This window comes from Rutilus rutilus (genome assembly GCF_951802725.1).
Source record: "Rutilus rutilus genome assembly, chromosome: 3".
Classification (NCBI taxonomy): domain Eukaryota; kingdom Metazoa; phylum Chordata; class Actinopteri; order Cypriniformes; family Leuciscidae; genus Rutilus; species Rutilus rutilus.
In genome coordinates this window covers 6,355,280-6,375,052 of record NC_140211.1, presented here as the reverse complement: position 1 = coordinate 6,375,052, position 19,773 = coordinate 6,355,280, and the positions used below count along the sequence as shown (strand labels likewise).

The window sequence follows — 19,773 nt, the reverse complement described above, 5'->3', positions numbered from 1 at the left end:
TGGTCGCAGTACCAAACCTTTTCACTAGAGGACAGCCAAGCTCTGTTAAGGACCAAGGACGCCTCCATTTCCATATATGTTTAGAGTGATCTGAACCATATATTTCCATAATTATCATACAATTTATGAAATAGACATCTATTGAGAAGTAGTATGGGTGGTTTAGCAGTATTTTATTTGAATTCAACCTCTAATAAATGCATAGAAAACACGTATGTGCGTTATAGCTCGCGCCGCATCACAAATCAAGAATCAATCATTTGTTTCATTATATTTAAAACCTTTTCAGACCTTTTTTCCTCATAAAAATGTAATTAGTTTTATCTTTTGAACTGTTGGCATGAAAAGGAGTTTCTACCAATCTTTCATGATTTTTCTAAAATTTTGAATTTCAAAATAAAGGCCTGAACACGCCTAATGAGTCTTAAATATTCTAGTTGCTAATTGATAAATTACTGCTCCTCTGTCATTTATTTTAAAAAAATTAGTCAGCAAGCTTTTAAATGATATATAGTTTGTCAATATTACTTTAGGTTTTTACAAAAATATTGTTTAAAATATATAATGACAAATGTCCCACCTGTGGGTCATGTGACCCTGCAGTGTCTCGATTGGTTGTGTGATCATGATCATGTAGAGAGAGTTTAAGAGGACAATGATGTTCAACTCACCCTTCACTGAGAGATAAAGAGAGCTTGATGTTGATGAGTTTGGTCTTCCATCTCTCTGTCCTTTACACCAGTACTGACCCTGATCAGACTCAGTAGCTCCTCTGATAGTGAGAGTGTCTCCGTTTACAGTGTAACGATCAGACGTCTGTAATATTACACTGTCTTTATACCACTCATATCTCCAGTTACTGTGATTAGACTTTATCTCACACTTCAGATTGACTGTTTCTCCAGTGAATACAGGACTGACTGGTGTCACAGTCACTGTAGATGTGGGTAAACCTGAGAAGAAAGACAGAAACACAAACTAAGAGACTCAAACAGTGTTATGAGGACAGATGATCAAGTCTCCAAGCTTGTTTGCTGCACTGATGGTTTCATTAATCTCCAGACCCTTATGGAAAGAAAATATATTCCCCTATATATGAATGATCAATGTATGAAATGGTTTAACAGTATCTTTGAACATATAAAGAATAATATATTGTGTTAATATATTACAATATATTGAATAATACATAAAGAATTATTGCTTTTCAAATATTGAATAAAAGTGACAATATATTTACTAATATATCATAATGTATGGAATTTAATATTCAGTAATACACTTCATAATATATAGATATACTGTATATGAGATCAGATATGGTACTGCATGTGTAATATAATATTGCAGATATATTTACTCGTGCAACTTTGTGACAGACTATCACGTGCACTAGTGCCTAAATAAGCACTAGCTAAAGAATAAGCACTAGGCAAGGCAGGTTTATTTATAAAGCACATTTCATAAACTATAGCAATTCAAAGTGCTTTACATAGAGAGGAATACAAATAATCACAAAATAAAAGTAAAGGAAAATTCAAACAGTTATTCAAAAGCTTTACATAGAAAGGAATTATAATAATCACACTATAGCAATTCATAGAGCTTTGCATAGAAAATAAACACAAAATAAAAGCAGGGGAAATTAAAACAGAAAGCAATTAAAAGAGATAAAAGATACAGTTATAAGCCAAGCTCTGTTAATGACCATATAAGGACACCTCCATTTCCATACATGTTTAGAGTGATCTGATTCAGATCATCTGAACAATATATTTCCATAATTTTCATACAATTTATGAAATAGACATCTATTGAGAAGTAGTATGGGTGGTTTAGCAGTATTTGATTTGAATTCAACCTCTAAGAAACACATAAAAAACACGTATGTGCGTTACAGCTCGCGCCGCATCACAAATCAATAATCCATCATTTGTTTCATTATATTTAAAACCTTTTCAGACCTTTTTTCCTCATAAAAATGTAATTAGTTTTATCTTTTGAACTGTTGGCATGAAAAGGAGTTTCTACCAATCTTTCATGATTTTTTAAAAAAAATTTAATTTCAAAATAAAGGCCTGAACACGCCTAATGAGTCTTAAATATTCTAGTTGCAAATTGATAAATTACTGCTCCTCTGTCATTTATTTTAAAATGATGAATATATAGTTTGTCAATATTACTTTAGCTTTTTACTAAAATATTATTGTTTAAAATATATAATGGCAAACATCCCACCTGTGGGTCATGTGACCCTGCAGTGTCTCGATTGGTTGTGTGATCATGATCATGTAGAGAGAGTTTAAGAGGACAGTGATGTTGAACTCACCCTTCACAGAGAGAGAAAGAGAGCTTGATGTTGATGAGTTTGGTCTTCCATCTCTCTGTCCTTTACACCTGTACTGACCCTGATCAGACTCAGTAGCTCCTCTGATAGTGAGAGTGTCTCTGTTTACAGTGTAACGATAATCAGACGTCTGTAATATTACACTGTCTTTATACCACTCATATCTCCAGTTGTAATAAGAGTTTATCACACACTTCAGATTGACTGTTTCTCCAGTGAATACAGATCTGTCTGGTGTCACAGTCACTGTAGATGTGGGTAAACCTGAGAAGAAAGACAGAAACACAAACTAAGAGACTCAAACAGTGTTATGAGGACAGATGATCAAGTCTCCAAGCTTGTTTGCTGCACTGATGGTTTCATTAATCTCCAGACCCTTATGGAAAGAAAATATATTCCCCTATATATGAATGATCAATGTATGAAATGGTTTAACAGTATCTTTGAACATATAAAGAATAATATATTGTGTTAATATATTACAATATATTGAATAATACATAAAGAATTATTGCTTTTCATATATTGAAAAAAGTGACAATATATTTACTAATATATCATAATGTATGAAATTTAATATTCAGTAATACACTTCATAATATATAGATGTATATGTGATCAGATATGGTACTGCATGTGTAATATAATATTGCAGATATATTTACTCATGCAACTTTGTGACAGACTATCACGTGCACTAGTACCTAAATAAGCACTAGCTAAAGAATAAGTACTAGGCAAGGCAGGTTTATTTATATAGCACATTTCATAAACTATGGCAATTCAAAGTGCTTTACATAGAGAGGAATACAAATAATCACAAAATAAAAGCAAGGAAAATTCAAACAGTTATTCAAAAACTTTTCATAGAAAGGAATTATAATAATCGCATTATAGCAATTCATAGAGCTTTGCATAAAATAGACACAAACTAAAAGCAGGGGAAATTAAAACAGTTATAAAAGGAATTAAAAGAGATAAATGATATAGTTATAAAATGAATTAGAGTAAAATGAATTAAAATCTTATTTTGACTGAGATTTCCCCATGACGGTCAGTATTCTTCTGTGGGTTTTCATATACTGTGGATTATCTGAGGACACCAGACCAGTAATCTGTACCAATCCAGACCAGTAATCTGAACTAGTCACCACAGTGTTCCCTTGACCGTCATGAGTCAGTCCCTCTCAAACTCACCACAGAAAGAGCACTTGCTCACACTAGTAGCTCAAGAATAAGCACTAGTGCTAAATGTAATCTAATACAGCGGTTCTCAACCTTCTGCAACTCATGGCCCATTAATGACTGATTAAACACATTCTGAGGATCACCTTTCCAAATATGATAGTATGAACACAGAATAACAGAGAATTCAGAAAGTGCAATGATATTCTCTGCTGTTAATCTGTTATGCCACTGTAACAGACTCAAGTCAGCTATAGATGAAAACTGCCCTTATATAAAAACACTTGTCAGGTTTACTCAGTAACAATAACAGGCTAACACACCTGTAACAACAGGTCAGACACACAAGAGGGGAACATTCTCTCTATTCATTAGCAGAAATGTTCAACAAAGTTCATTCACCCCAATTTACATAGCCTACTGTAAGTATAATTTATCAAATACAGTTAGCGATATTAACATGTTTAAAACAATATTCTTTTGGCTTCCCAACACAGGGTGTTTTGAGTTCATGTCTCTGCAGCTTTGATGGTTTTAGCGCCTCATTTGACAAAATTTCTCCACATTCAACACACTGCGCCTTCAGCTTAAGGGGATTGCACACGGGACTATGGAAAGCCAAGAGGGCAATATCTGTCTTTGGAAACGTGAGCTTTTGTTCTGAATGTATTTTTGTTTTATTTCTTTATTTTATTTCTTTATATTTTATTTCTAATGCTATGATGCTTGTCTGTTGTCTGATTAAGACATTTCATATTTTGTACCTGGTTGTTTATATTGTTCAATAAAGTTATTAGTAAAAATAAATAAATAAATAAAATAAAGAAGAAACTACTGAGCCTATTGTTATTGTATACAGCGCACAAGGTTTACGCACACGCTCCGAGTCTTCTCCGTTTTTAGTGTATCTCTGTGGCAGAATTACAGCGCCACACACTGGTCTGGCATGTGAACTACATCGTTTTGAGTCGGTTCAGAGCCCGTCTACGGAGAGCCTGCCCACTCCCTATTAAGTCCTATTGTACCGAATTTTGGTTGTAGTTCCACCAGAGTTCCACTGGGGGCGATCGCCCATGAGTGCAGAATGAATGGGAGTCAATGGGGCTAGACGGCTAAATTTGTCTCTTTCACCCGATTGCCGTTGAGAAATCTCAGATACGATTGTAGGTTTTGCAAGTTCAACATGGGTTATAGGTCGAAAGTTGAATGAACGACTACTTATGTCCTTTCGATTTCTTACAGGTTGAGTTGTTGTTGCCCATAACAAGCTAGCATTCTGCTAATGAACGCTGATTGGTCAGTGAAGGACTGATTACGACCAGAGATACCGCTTGATGGCATCGTGACATCCGAAGCAGGACCAGAAACAAACAAAACAAAAACTCTTCTAGCACGTGTATTTACGTGTGTTGTCGATGCCTCGAGAGAAAAGAAAGTGCAGAGCGCGAAAGCACCAAAGCAGCTTTGCCGTAAAGGATTGCCGTAAAGCAGTATCTCTGGTCGTACGATGTGTATGACGTCATTGACACTTTAAAAGACTTTTTAAAGCAAATAAGTGACTCTAAAAAATCGAACACCCAGCAATGTGTAATTTCTTTGCATCTCCTTTCGAATACAACATTCAAATTAATAGAAAAAAAATTATATCCTGAGAAAAGTGGATTTTGATGGGTATAGCGCCATAGACCTCCATTCATTCTGCACTCGCCTGCGAGCGCCCCCGCATGGACAGAGATGTGTTACTGCAGCCAGTCCAGAAACCGGAAGTAACAAGAGAGTGCCAATTCTCTTCATATTAGACATTCTCTGGTCGGTTTCGGTGGTTTCGTGCGTACGCAATATAAAAATATTTCTTTAGAGGACGTCGTGATTACGTTTTTTTAAAGTTTTTTTTTTAAAGATTGGATCAGGAAACTCTGGTTTGGTGTGGATGTGGCCTTACTAGTTGTCATATCAACAATATAGTGAAAAATCTGTGGATGATATTACTGAACATTTATTTAACCATAGTGTATAAAAGGCTCTGACATTTCTGGGTGCCTGCCGCTTTAAGACTCTTCTTCTGTGGTTATAACTGCCATACATATTATTTCTGTTATTTAACATGTTTTTGTTATATTTGTTTAATCCATTCATGAATATTGAGTGTTTAGTTTAACTAGGAACTAAAGTACATTTTGCGTTGCACTCTGACACTTTTAAAGGTGCAACAGGAAAAACACATATTTGGTCAGAAATTATTCTCCGTGTGTGGATTAAAGTTACACGTGTTTTGAGTTAAGAAGTAAAGAAGATGTTTTTCATTTTTGTTTTTTGAACCGGGTATTTTCAAGTGAACTCATTCCCTCTTGGTTGTGTGCAGCCAGCGAGGTATGTGTATTACGTTTGTATTTCCCGAGTGTATTTGTATTTAACTCTTTATAGTGTATGTGAACGTGATTATCTTTATATTGTCATACTGTAGTTTGACGGTGGATTTCATTGATGGTGAATGTGATGGCGGACAAAAGGATGACAAGAGCAATAAATCCATCAGTAACCAGAACCGTGGTGTCGTTTATTTCCTGGAGGGAGTGATAGTGGTTACGGTAGAGGAAGTGTGTATAGCTAGTGTGTTGGTTATAGTGGGTACGGAAACGTGTTCAAGTTCAACAGCATAGTTTAGCCTACTACGTACCTGTGTTGTGTAGCTTCTTTAGTCCCTTCTGAATGATCCACCTTCCAATATTCATGTGTTGAGTTAATGACGAAAAGTAAGTGACTGTCACTTTGTTGTGTTTGTGTTTCTATATTGTAGAATTACCGTGCATTTGTGACAGGTTAAAGAAAATACTTACTGTACTGTTATGGGTTAAAAGGTTTTATTAAATTAATAGGATGTGAGTATCTTAAAATATTTAAGGTTAAAAAGCTCATGCGTTCAGTACTAGTAATAAGGATTTCATATAATTTCATACAATTCATATAATTGTGTTAAAAAGTTAAAATCTGACATGCGTACAAAGGTTAACAATCATAAGAGGAATATGTAAATGTTATATTGATTACTTCATTTTGTAGTGCCTAATTTACGGGTAAAAGGTGTTAATCTGTGATCGCCAAAGTGATCTTAATCTATGCGCCCGTGATTGATTGCTTTTGTCTTCCTATCCTTTTCTCCGGGGAAATCGCGGTCTTTTCCTCATAACACTAAAGTTTTCAGTGAGGAAACACCCATATCACTCTTGTGATTATTTCTCCCCTTTTTCAGGTACGTTGTAGATATTAAACTGAGTTGAGGAAATGTAATAATCAGTTCACATGTTAAGAGTGTTGAAGGTGTGTTTTAGTAACATTTTGAGTAAGTGAGAGTTAAGTTTGCAGAGTTTAAAATGTGCGTGTGTGAGCGGAGCCCCTGCTCGGTTACAGAGAAAAATAGCTTCGTAACGAGAGCAGCCGCCATTTGATGTCAATTAACAGATACGCAGTTAATAATCCATTTTGCTGTGTTATTTGTATAATGTCTTTCAAGCACTTTATTGATATGTTTGGTAAATGTAGTTATTGTTTATTGAGCTAAAACTACTTTGTACTTGATTGACAGCTAAAGTTATATTGACAAAATGAGTATATGTTCCAGTGAATTATAGAGTATGCTGTTGTGACTTGAATAAGCATATACCCTACAAAACTACTATTTGCTGTAGATCTGTCAAATGTATTATTGTAAAAGATATACATCTGTTGATTTGTAAAATGTATTATTGTTGCAAAATATAACACTAAAGTTTTCAGTGAGGAAACACCCATATCACTCTTGTGATTATTTCTCCCCTTTTTCAGGGGTGTAACACATTAACATGTGCCTAGCGTGATGAGTGAGATTTATAGTGATAGAACAATGTTTATGCTGTAAAACACTGTAGGAAATAATAAGTTAACTGGTGTGAGCCTTCTGATGTCTAAGTTACGTAGTAACGTTTATAACATTGAGTTAAGAAGAGTTAATATCGTGCTCAGGAGACCATGTGCGGACGCTGTTGTGTAGTAGCCTTGTCTGGCCAGAGGATGTCGCCATTGCTCCTTCTGTAAAACCCGTTTAATACAGTTTCATGTGAACTGGTCAGTGAGAGAGGTGAAGCTCCTTATATTTCTCCAAAGAGTAATATTATCGTTTATGTAATTGCAGATTGTTTAAAGGGGCATAGCAATGTTTATTGAGATATTTATGTTTGATGATCCTGATTTGTATTATGTGTGTGGATTTATTATTTACGTTGCATAGTAATTTAAGTTCTGTAACTGTTTAAATGACAGTACCTAATGGTGATTTATTTGTTTTTTTTTATCAGACTATAATGACAATACTGGATATTGTAATGTTCTGATGAGTATTGCTGGAGCTCAATACAGTTAAAAGAAGAAATTACATCTCCTCGTCTTTATTCCTGTGTCCTGACCGATACACCATCCTGTTTACTGGCTGAAAACCTTGATGAACTAGCCCTACTAGAATACCTCACTAACAGATAGCTAAAGTGCATTTCTTAAGTTAATTTTTCATGTTTTTTTTTTTTTTTTTTTTTTTTTTGTGTAAAAAAAATATTGCATCACAATAGTGATTGTCAAAACATTTTTGTAACTAAACTGAATTTTATTAGGCTTGGTGACAACATGTTACAATGTTAAGGCTACATGGTACAATTTCTGGTATTCAATTCAATTAGGCCTATTGTGATTTGATTTAATATTGACTCATTTAAATAAATATTAGGTAGGCTACACAAGATAGGCATAAATTTTTCTTAAGAAAAAAACAACTCACCTAATGCTGTAAACATACAGAGAGATATATAATGCGTTTTTTTATTATAATAACAACTTTATTTAATGATATAAGTAAAAACATAATAAATATGTAATATAGAACACATATTTAGCAAAATACTCTCTATAGCTCTTTTTTTCTAGCCAACTAATGTGCTAGGCTATAGCCTATATTATGCTCATCAAATGGCTTTCCTGAGGTAACGTTAAATGTTATGTGACATAATTGTTCTCCAGCTGTTTTATTGACCCATTTGTTTCATTGATTGGTCGATATTATGTATGAAGGAATATACATTTCGGTAATTTTACTGTATCTTTCAACATTGTTCATTCGTGTTTATTTACTAGCTAGAGATAGGTTCACCTGCCGCTAGGAATCTGTCGTGTCCACTGATCTATATAATGTCATTCTATATAGATCAGTGGTCGCGTCACATTTACAAGCGCCAAAACGGTATTTACTGTTTGAATTTCGTAATAAAAGTGACAGAATCTGAGAGCTGAGTTTTTTTTACATCATAAGTAACCTGCTCTGTCTAGTCTGTCGGTCTCCGTGTCCTCTTTGCTTCGCGATTTTTCTGTGCGTGAGAAAATAGATGTGTCGTGAGAGCGTATGAAAAGTGTCCCTTCGCAGGGAGCTTGATTGACAGGCGATCTAACCAATCATAATCCGCCATCCGCCATTTTGTCCGACAAAGCAGTCAGGAGAGATAGCCAAGCGGGAAGGAAGTCGACCGGAAGTTGAAGTCGGCCGGGTGCCGACATCTTGTAGCAGAACTTCACCTGCAGTTAGCATCCCATTGACTCCCATTCATTTTGGCGTCACTTTGACAGCGAATAACTTTACATCTGAGGCGTTTAAAGACTCCATTGGTCCATTATTTATTTCTAAAGAAACACGACAATGTATAAAATGCTCCATTACCTTGTAGCTTATGTTATGGCCCTGTAGAAGCAGTTTTAGTAAAAGTAGGCTAACGATTGCGTCATACCTACGCGACTCTCTGTCGCACAGTAGAGAGATTACCGTATGGACAGGAGGAGAAGCTCGCGGGCAATCGGGAGGACGTCGAGGCAAAATGACAATATAATTAATCAGAATACCTAGCAAAAGTTGCTCCTGCTCCAAGCTCATGGACACCGCCTACTCACACTCTCCGTCTCTGCAAGTTTCGGAAGGGAATGATTCAGATTTCTCTTGGCACAGCTACTAGAAGACAGACGGGTTGCTCACGTGGTCCGTGTAACGCTTTGCTCGGTTTGAGTCTGCGCGTCAGGAAAGGAAGTGCTAAGAAATCGCTGAAAATGGGCTTCACTTGTCTCAATTGAGTTCCAATGGGGTCGCTGTGTCCATTTCTTTTACTGTCTATGGAGATAGCAGATTAACATGGGAGGATTTGAACTTGAAAAACGGAATGTACTGACGCCTTTCCACGGTTTAAAACAACATTCCTTCTTATGTTCATTCATGTTTATTTGATGCTATAAATGAACTAGAAGGTAGAGATGATCGGTTCACGAGCAGCTTTAACTTATGCTCTACAGCGATCTGTCAGACACATTTAAGAGCCACAAAACGGTATGTATCGTTTAATTTCTTTTAAAAAATGACCAAATTTGAAAGGTGAGACTTTGTTTAATATGTTTAATATCAAAAGTAACCGAAAAGTAACCTGGTCTGTCCTGTCTGTCAGCGTGTTGTCAGTCTCCTCTCTGCTCCGCGATGTATTTTTCACCGTGTGAGAACATGGTGTGGCGTGAGAGCAGTGTAGCTTGTCGGACATAGCGACAGTAACTAAGGGGGGCGGGTCTTTGCGAAGGGTGAATTGCGTGTGTCTCACGGGGTGCTTCTCAATATCCCTCCTCGTCTCCTCTCTCCTCCGTCCTCCATCCTATGACCCGGAAACCGATCGAGCACAGCCATCTTGAAGGACATCTCAATAGGTTGGTTTCACGTGACGTCACGCTGCTGCATCGCGAGAGCGCGAAATTCAGATGGAGGTAGCAACATTATGACAGATTGATATATTCCTCTCTAAATGTGTTTTCTTTTTCTTTTTTTATTTTTTATTGTGTTTTCTTAACCTCTATTTGTATACAGCAATCTATATACTATATGTATTGTATTTTTATTTTTTTGTATCTGTGCATTTATTAATAAAAATAATAATAAAAAAAAAAAAAAAAAAAAAAATTCAGATGGAGGCCAGGAAGTGAAATAGCTGAGGATCTGCCGTCTGAAAAAATGCCTATGTTTTGTGTATTTTACGGCTGCTCCAATCGTTCTAATCGAGAAAAGGGAAATGGTTTTTATAGAGTACCGAAGATTGTCACTCATAAATGTGAGAAATGTAAAAAGTTCACAGAACAACACCGTAAAAAGTGGATTTTTAACGTAAGTTACATCTGCGATCGGGAGGAGCAGTCTGTTAATGCCCATGTCTGCAGCGACCACTTCGTCGGAGGTATGTTAGCTAGCCAACGTGTTTTTTTGTGTCCGTGTTTATATAGCATTATGTTGTCGTTAAATGCTCATTTAATTAGGTCTCGTTTACACTGTCAGTGAAACGATTTTTTGCTCATGTGACACAGATCCGATGTGTTCTATGACAGTGAAAACAGGCAAAAAACGCATGCATTCGGATATTTAGAGATCGGTTTCAGGCCTCATTCATATGTGGAAATAAATCGGATATGTGCCAATGCGACTGTCAGGCGGATCGAATTTTCTGAGGCATTACATTTTTTTTTACATTTTTACATTTTTATTCATTTAGCTGACGCTTTTATCCAAAGCGACTTACAATTGCTATATATGTCAGAGGTCGCACGCCTCTGGAGCAACTAGGGGTTAAGTGTCTTGCTCAGGGACACATTGGTGTCTCACAGTGGATTCGAACCCGGGTCTCTCACACCAAAGGCATGTGTCTTATCCATTGTGCCACTCCACCCCATTAGGCAACGTCTCCGCGGTTAAAGCCAATATTTAAAAAATATACTCCGACCAGTCCTGAGAGATCTCTCTCACACACAATAACTGAAGCATATGTGCAATGATGGCACTTTTAGTCCTCCTTCGCCTCATAATCATGGTGATGTTTGGCGAACTTCGCATACATCGCAGAGCTAGTATCAAGTATATTTCGTGTTCGTCCATCTGTGCAAGAGAATTTAACCCTTAAGCATGCGCGATGTTTCAGATAGTATGGCAAGTGTAAACGCATGAATCGGATATGGGTCAGAGAGTTGAAAGAACGTGTAAACGGACTGTCAAAAAAATCGGATAAAGGTACAATATGGACACTCCGCAACGGTTTCCTCCATAGACGTATTCTCCGTGTTTACTTCCTGCCCTCCATCTGAAATCGCCCCGCCTTCGCGCGTCATCGTAATCACGTGACTGAAACCCACCTATTCTCTAATTGCACCGCGAGGGGTCGAGGATCGAGGAGTGAGGAGGCTTCCAGAGGAGTCATGAGCGAGGGTACACAGGTGTATCCTATGCGGAAGAGTTTTATCGACTAAAACGTGACGCACGTATAAATTCTCCTCCCCCTTCACATCGGTCACAATAATTTTGATTTATACTTTACTTTTGCAGTTTATATAAACCACACACCTCACATATTTAAACAGGGTATCTTTCTTTATTATTATTTATTATGAATTTCTTAAATAAACAAATTTCAACAACATGAGGGCAGATCCTCTGAGCGCTGCTGATGACGCGATGAAGTGACGCTCGAGTGAACAAGGATTCCAATGTATAAAAAAAACTTTCATTCGATCCCTCCGTCCTCGCGTCTTTTCCTTGCAGCCTTCCCTCGCATCCTACAGGGGGCGGAGCTGAGACGCGAGGAAAGGAAGCGAGGAGAGGAAACGAGGATGCACAAATAAGAATTGAGAAGCACCCACGGTGTGAATGCGTGAGAGTTGGCAACTCTGAAGCTAACTGCGAACTGGTTCACTTCCTGCGCAAGACCCGCCCTCCTCTCTAGCAATTCATTCTCCCATTGGCTGTGACAGCTGTGCGCACTGACTCTTGAATCAAGGTGGTAGGTTGAAGGGGACCGGTGTGTTATTCAAGTCAGATTAGGGCCTGTTCACATATCGCGTCTTTTGCGCGCTCAAGTTCGTTATTTCAATATTAGTTATAGTTCAGAGTTTTAACAGGTTATGTGACAGACACGGGTAAGTTTATGGATGAGTAAGTGGATAATCGTAACTTTTTAATAATAAATATGATAAATATCATCATATAACAATTGTTAAAAAAAGGCCAGACATAAAAAAAAAAAACTTATTCAGCCATATAATCTTTACAAGCACAGATTGTTTTTAGTTCAGACAATCTTTCTTTTTAAATTTATTGAAACCATCAAAAACAATATAATTTGTGTTCACAGTAATATACTTCTCAATAGTTTAATCAGTAATAAAAAAATAAAAATTAAAACTGTTTAAAGATTACAAGTTTAAAATAATAATGATTGCACAATCTGCAGTAAGAATGTAAATTGCATATTGAAAGAAAGGAGAAGAACGACTCGCTGCTTCTCAGCGTCTGTTTTCATGGATCTGTGTCTCATGTCGAAGCTGCGTCCTCTTGACGTCACATTTATCGGCCGCATACGTCATAAAGAACGTCTTATTTCAGGACAGTCACCATTATAAACCTGAGCGTTATTGCTAGTGAAGTGTAAACTGTTGTAGTTTCCTCATGGGAATGTAATGGTCAGTTTACTGAGATGAAGAGCCTCATGACGTTTGCGGCAGATAAATGTGACCTCCGGAGGATTCAGCCTTCCAAATGAGACACAGCCGGTGACTCCAGGATTTGATGATCTGTTGAGATTGAGAATGTGTGTGTGTTGTTCACCATGAGCTCTGAGTGACTGAACTTACTCACAGCGGCCTTTCTGGAGCAAAATAACCACGAGTGAGAAAGGTCTATATTAAGCCAGTATTGGTATCGGCCCGATACACTCATAAAAATGCTCCGATACCAACAACCGATACTATGCAGTGTGTGTACAGTGTGTGTGTCCAGACAAAGAAACTGACAACAGAGAGTATAATGGGGATAAAAAAGCTGGTTAAAAAAGAAAAAAGATACAATAGAAAGTCATCTGAAGTAAATGTATATAATCAGTGGAATATTAAACTAAACAGTAACGCCTATATTGCTGTTACGAGACACACAAGCTTGTCGAGCGCATCTCTTTCTCACAGACATCAGTGGAAAGTTTGTAGTGAAAGTTTTTATGAGGACAATGATGTTCAACTCACCCTTCACAGAGAGAGAAACAGCAGAGCTTGATGTTGATGAGTTTGGTCTTCTTCTATCTCTCTGTCCTTTACACCTGTACTGACCCTGATCAGACTCAGTAGCTCCTCTGATAGTGAGAGTGTTTCTGTTTACAGTGTAACGATAATCAGACGTCTGTAATATTACACTGTCTTTATACCACTCATATCTCCAGTCACTGTGATCAGAGTTTATCACACACTTCAGATTGACTGTTTCTCCAGTGAATACAGGACTGTCTGGTGTCACAGTCACTGTAGATGTGGGTGAATCTGTGAAGAAAGACAAATTTGTCAATATTTTATGTCACTAAATAGTTTCATTCAAATTCCGCTGAGAACTTTTAGAGGTTAAAGATTCTCTATAAACTCACTTTATTTCCACTATAAATGCAGTGATTATTAGGGGTTCAAGGCAAGCATGAAATGCTGAAACCCTATTGTAATTGTAAGGATTCGTAAAACGCATCGTGCAGGACAAACTGTAAGGCCTAGAGACTTGAAACCTGGCCAGATGGTAGGCCTCAATTTGGGGACAACCTATCAGAGTATGACCCCGATTGGCCCATAGGTGGCGCTACAGCAACCAAAAATTCAAAATCGCTCATAACTCTTAGACCGTTTGTCCCAGAATCAAGTGTCTTATATCGTTGGAATCCTTGGCTCAAGGCGGACAAAATGGCTATCTCCAATTTGCTTGCCCTTCAGGCGCCAATTTCGAGTAAATTGCATTTTTTTGAAAAAACTATTTTTGCGAACTTCTCCTAGGTTTTTGGCCCGATCGGAACCAAACCACTGCAAGAATATTCTCTGGAGTCTGACAATCAATAATCATCCAAAAAATTCTAAATTTCAATTAACGGTCGATAAGGGGAACCAAAATCTTTGATGGCACCAGGGCCACTTTTACTAAAACGGTTATAAATTGTGAACGGAAAGGAATTTTTTTGCTAAACTTGGGATACATCTTCCGGAGCTCAACCTGAGATCACTTGAAAAAAAAAAATCGCAACAATTGGCCACTTGGTGGCACTATAAAACAGTTAGGCCTATAACTTGTGAACGGAAAGAGATACTTTTGCAAAACTTGGGACACATGTTCATGAGCTCATTCTGAGGTCATGTGAAAAAAAATCATGACAATTGGCCACTTGGTGGCACTATAAAATGGTTATAACTTGTGAGCGGAAAGAGATATTTTCGCTAAACTTGGGACACATGTTCATAAGATCAATCTGAGTTGGCATGAAAAAAACTGGCCACTTGGTTGCGCTATAACAGTGAAAAAAATCATGAAAATAGCTATAAGCGCACCCAACTGTTAGTCTACTGAAAATTGGCATGCAGTGTCTTTGTCCAGGGTGCCATGATAGTCTATGAGAACATTGGTGTATCTCAAAAAACTCGTTACGTCATTGGCACAATGCCTTGAAGGAGCCTTAGAAGTTTCAAGCCAGTGTTTTTTCACAGGAGTGACCTCCTAAGACTCCTGAATCCTTGCCGAGTCCAACAATACCAAACATGCCAGGTTTCGCCTTATGGTTTTTGTAAGTGTCATTTAGAGCTTTAAAAAATTGTTTATCTTCAAAGCCGTTAGTCCAATCGAGACAACAACAAAAAAAACAAAGGAAATTTGAAAACATAGGTAAATAGCTAAACAATAAAGCCAAAATGTTAAAATTATGATAGGAACTGACAAAAAAAATTCACCCATGGATCATTTTGATGCTCTCACATGTTTGAAACGAACAATGATGGATTGTGATGAAATTTGTTTTGAAGTGGGAGTGGCGAATCCCCGTCCATACTGTCATTGACCATTCGCAAAGACCCGCCCACTTTACTTACTGTTGCTATGTCTGACAAGCGACGCCACTCTCACACCACACCAAGTTCTCACGCAGTGAAAAATACATTGCGGATCAGAGAGGAGACTGCGCGCTGACAGACAAGTACTTTTGATATGAAACAAATGGCGCTTTTCCACTACACAGTACCAGCTCGCCTCGGCTCGGCTTTGTTTGGTTTTCCACTGTGTAAAAGTTGTGCCTGTACCTGCTTCCAGGTACTTTTTTTCGTACCACCTCCGGTAAGGTTCTAAGCAAGCTGAGGCGATACTAAAATGTGACGTGAAAACACGGCAGACTGCTGATTGGTCAGATAGAATCGTCACTATTCACGCGCCAGACGGAGTATCCTGAATAAAAAACAGCAAAAACAAAAACATCCAAAAACAGCATACACTCGATTTCCTCCATTGTCCTGTGTGTGTGGCAGCGGATGTATCTCGCGTAGAAGATTAAGTCACGGCAGTTTCCTGCGGCGTCGCTATGACGACCAGGTACTATTGTGGAGGTACTATCAGCAATGGAAAACGGAGCGAAAAGCGAGCCGAGCCGAGTCGAGTTGAGCTGGTACTGGTAATGGAAAAGCGCCAAAAGTCTCACCTTTCAAATGTAGTCATTTTTTAGAGACATTTAAACAATAAATACCGTTTTGTGACTCTTTAATGTGTCTGACAGATCGCTGTAGACTCGAGGCTCAGTTAAAGCTGCTCGTGAATCAATCATCTCTTCCTTCTAGTTAATTTATAGCATTAAAATAAACATGAATGAACATAAAAGGAATGTTGGTTTAAAGTGCTAAGACGTCAGTACACTTTGTTTTTCAAATTTAAATCCTCCAAAGTTAATCTACTAACTCTCCTGACTGCTTTGTGGGACAAAATGGCGGATTATGATTAGTCAGATCGCCTGTCAATCAAACTCTCTGCGAAGGGTCAATTGAGAATGCCCATGCGCACAATCCTGATCTAATCGACAACTTTGCAGTTGCACATAGGAAAGCCCGGAAAATCCCGCTATAATGTAAGAGAGCATCTTTTTTATGTATTTGGACCTAGGCCTAACAATGTGTTATGGTGCGCTGTCACCAGTGTTTTATTTGTGTGTTTTTTTTGGTGAGCGTAGGCTCCTCCTAATTTTGTTAGTCATCTCATCTCTTATATGCTGTGTATGATCATATCCTGCCCTATTCATGGTAGCCTACGCGGCATTGCGTCATCAATGTCATCAATTGCGTCATCAAGGGGCCCGCCTTGATAATCCTACTTAAGGCCCCGGTGTTGGCTCGTTACGCCACTGAATATAATTGTCTAAACTCCTTATCAAAATGACATATTTGGGTAATTCTTCAACTATGGTACTCTTTGAGCTAGAGAGTTTCAGAAAATAAAAACATTTCTACAAACAGTTTTTTAGTATCAGTTGGTTTCTCAATCTGTCTAGAAACCTTCCCTTAAGTTGGCTGTGATGATTTGTATTGAATAATATATATATTTTGCCATTTTTATCAGACAGTCCAAGAAAACGGTCATTTCCATCACATAGCAAAACAAGTGTTTTGAAAAGAAAATAATTAAATATCTTCTGTTATAAATATATTTGATTAAATAGCACACAAATCTCTGATCAAATTTGTAATTTATTTATTTTTCAGAAATTTAACTGTAAAGATTTTACAATGTTTACACTAAAAAACACCTAAAACTAGATCACTGGAACATTTCATTTACTTATAATAGCTCAAAATCATGTATTTCTCAAAGTGTATACACATATCTTACCCCTAACTGCACAATTATCAACACCACTGAATATAGTTGTTTTGATTGTATGTTTTTTATATATTTTACTTTAAAATATGTGTTGTGGTGGAAATGACATGGCGTGGCGGAAATGACATAGATAGGCAACTTCCAGTTAAAAACTATTTTTCTACTGCTCTATGGTGAACCAGAGCAAATCAATAAGCAACAACATTAGTGAACAAAAACATATAATAAATATTTTTAAATGAAAAACAATGAAAAAAAAAGAAAAAAAAAACATATGTGTTAAAAATCAGCAAATCATTTCTTCACTGCTTTCTACATGCTGAACTAGAACAAACTAGTACAAACTAGAGCAAACCCTTTATGTCATCATTGCCTTAATATAACCTTAATATAACCTGTAGAATATAATGTTGAATAACAGATAAAATAGGCAATATTTAAGTGGATCTGATTTTATTCTTTCTCTATATGATCTTGACCTCTGTGCTGTGGTATTGCTTGCCATCTTAAAGAAAGAGCCAAGACATCATGTCAAACTTACTTATCTATTGTTCTCTTATTTACCAACAATATTGTAACAATAACAAATAAGAAAATATTTCCTTACTACCTTAACTTAACCTTTTCATGCATGAATTATGATAACCTCAGTCAGGATTTTTTTCCTATGTGTTTTTATTGCTCTTAGGGCATGAAAAACAAGATTTGAATAGTTTTTTTTTTTTGTTTGTTTGTTTGTTTTTTACACATTTTTCAAAGAGATTTTCAGATGTCTCAGACTTGAGTGGACAGCATGCGTTTATAGTTTAAACTTAAGAGATACTGTATTAAACATACCGTAATACAATAATCAAACAGATAAAGTACGTGTATTTAACAAACTAATCAATAAAATTATATCAAATCATGTGAAAACTATAAAATATATACAAAAAAATATAAATGCAAAATATTGCAAAGGCAGTTGAACTTGATACAAGTTGCACTTCGCGTATCTTTGATCTCAGAACATGAGAACGTGATTCCATCAAAATTTTCTACAGTCTGTCAAAGTACAACTGTGGAAACCATTCAGTATGGAGATTTACCCCTTTTTAGCTGATAATTCTGATTATGTTCAAGATGGACATGCACATTTATATCATAGCCCTCCTCTGAGAAAACCTAGCGATACGTTTTTTTCAATCTCATCTGAAATGATCAGTGTTGGGGGTAACGCATTACAAATAACATGCACAATGCATTCAGATTACTTTTTGATGTTACAAGTAAAGAAACGCATTACAAGTAGCATGCATTACAAAATCAGATTACTTTTTGATCTAACAAGTAAAGTAATGCATTACAATTCACATACATTATGTAATCACATGACTTTTTTGATGTCAATGGAAATTACATTCTAATAATACAAATACATTTATTTACAGTCAAAAAAGTCACTGCAGATTAAGTATTTTCAAAAACAATATTCACAGTATAAGTATGAACTGTAGCTGAAATATAGCAATTGATGCATGAGGTTCACTAGTGGACAGATGATTAATCAGATTTTTCTCCCAATCTAAAATCAAAACTTGGAAAATGTAACCATGATAGGACTCATTAGATATTGCTTGATGCTGCAATATATATATTTTTTACCTACAAGAGTCTCCTAAGATAGAAGGAATGGGTGGATATTCCAGAGCAACTTGGGTCTGACTGACCCTTGGCCATCTTGGTTTGGAGGGGGAAAAAATCGAAACACAACGGCTTGCCACTTGGTTGCAATGTATAGGATGATGCATCAGGGTCCAATGAAGAGGATGATGTGCAACTAAGCCAAAAAAACCCGTGCAAATTTAAGAAAATGCTTTTTTAATAGCTGTCCACTGCAGTGACCACTATGCATGAAAGGGTTAATTAATTATATATATATTTTTTACATTAAAGTTTTAGTATTATAGCCCAAATAATTTGCTGTTTAGCACGAACAATGTCATTTCCACCACAACCTGTCTTTACCACCACAATGAACACCGTGGTGGAAATGACCGTGGTGGAAATGACATTTCCCCCCTTTCTCTCTAAAATATCTCTCTAAAATATCATGCTATGTTAGCCTGCTAATATTAGTTTTAGAGTTAGCATTAAATATACACAAATTACACATTATTAAATTAAATTTATCCAGTTATTTGTACGTCCATGTGAAATATGAGCCGTTTGGAAATGACGACTAATAAACATACTCTCAGTTTTAGTCATATTAGGTCACCCTTTCACCCAGCCTTGTGTTCCACTGTGGGGTTTCTGTTGCTATGATTACCAAGTATACAAACCTAAAACAATGATCCCAGGATTATATTTTGTACAGTGTGGTGGAAATGACAGTGAACCCAAGGGACAAGGGTTCTACTTATGAAAAATATAGGAAAATGTGAATAAATATTGCAATATATAATATGATAATTGAATTAGACATTATTTTATCATTTGTACTTGAAATCTACATTATTTAAATATT

At 36.7% G+C, this 19,773-nt stretch overlaps 1 protein-coding gene across 1 annotated transcript in view; it reads right to left on the bottom strand.

Annotated features, from left to right (window-relative positions):
* Positions 1-19,773, bottom strand: part of LOC311287724 (Fc receptor-like protein 5) — a 211,413-nt gene that overhangs the window by 67,429 nt on the left and 124,211 nt on the right. The window lies entirely within an intron of this gene.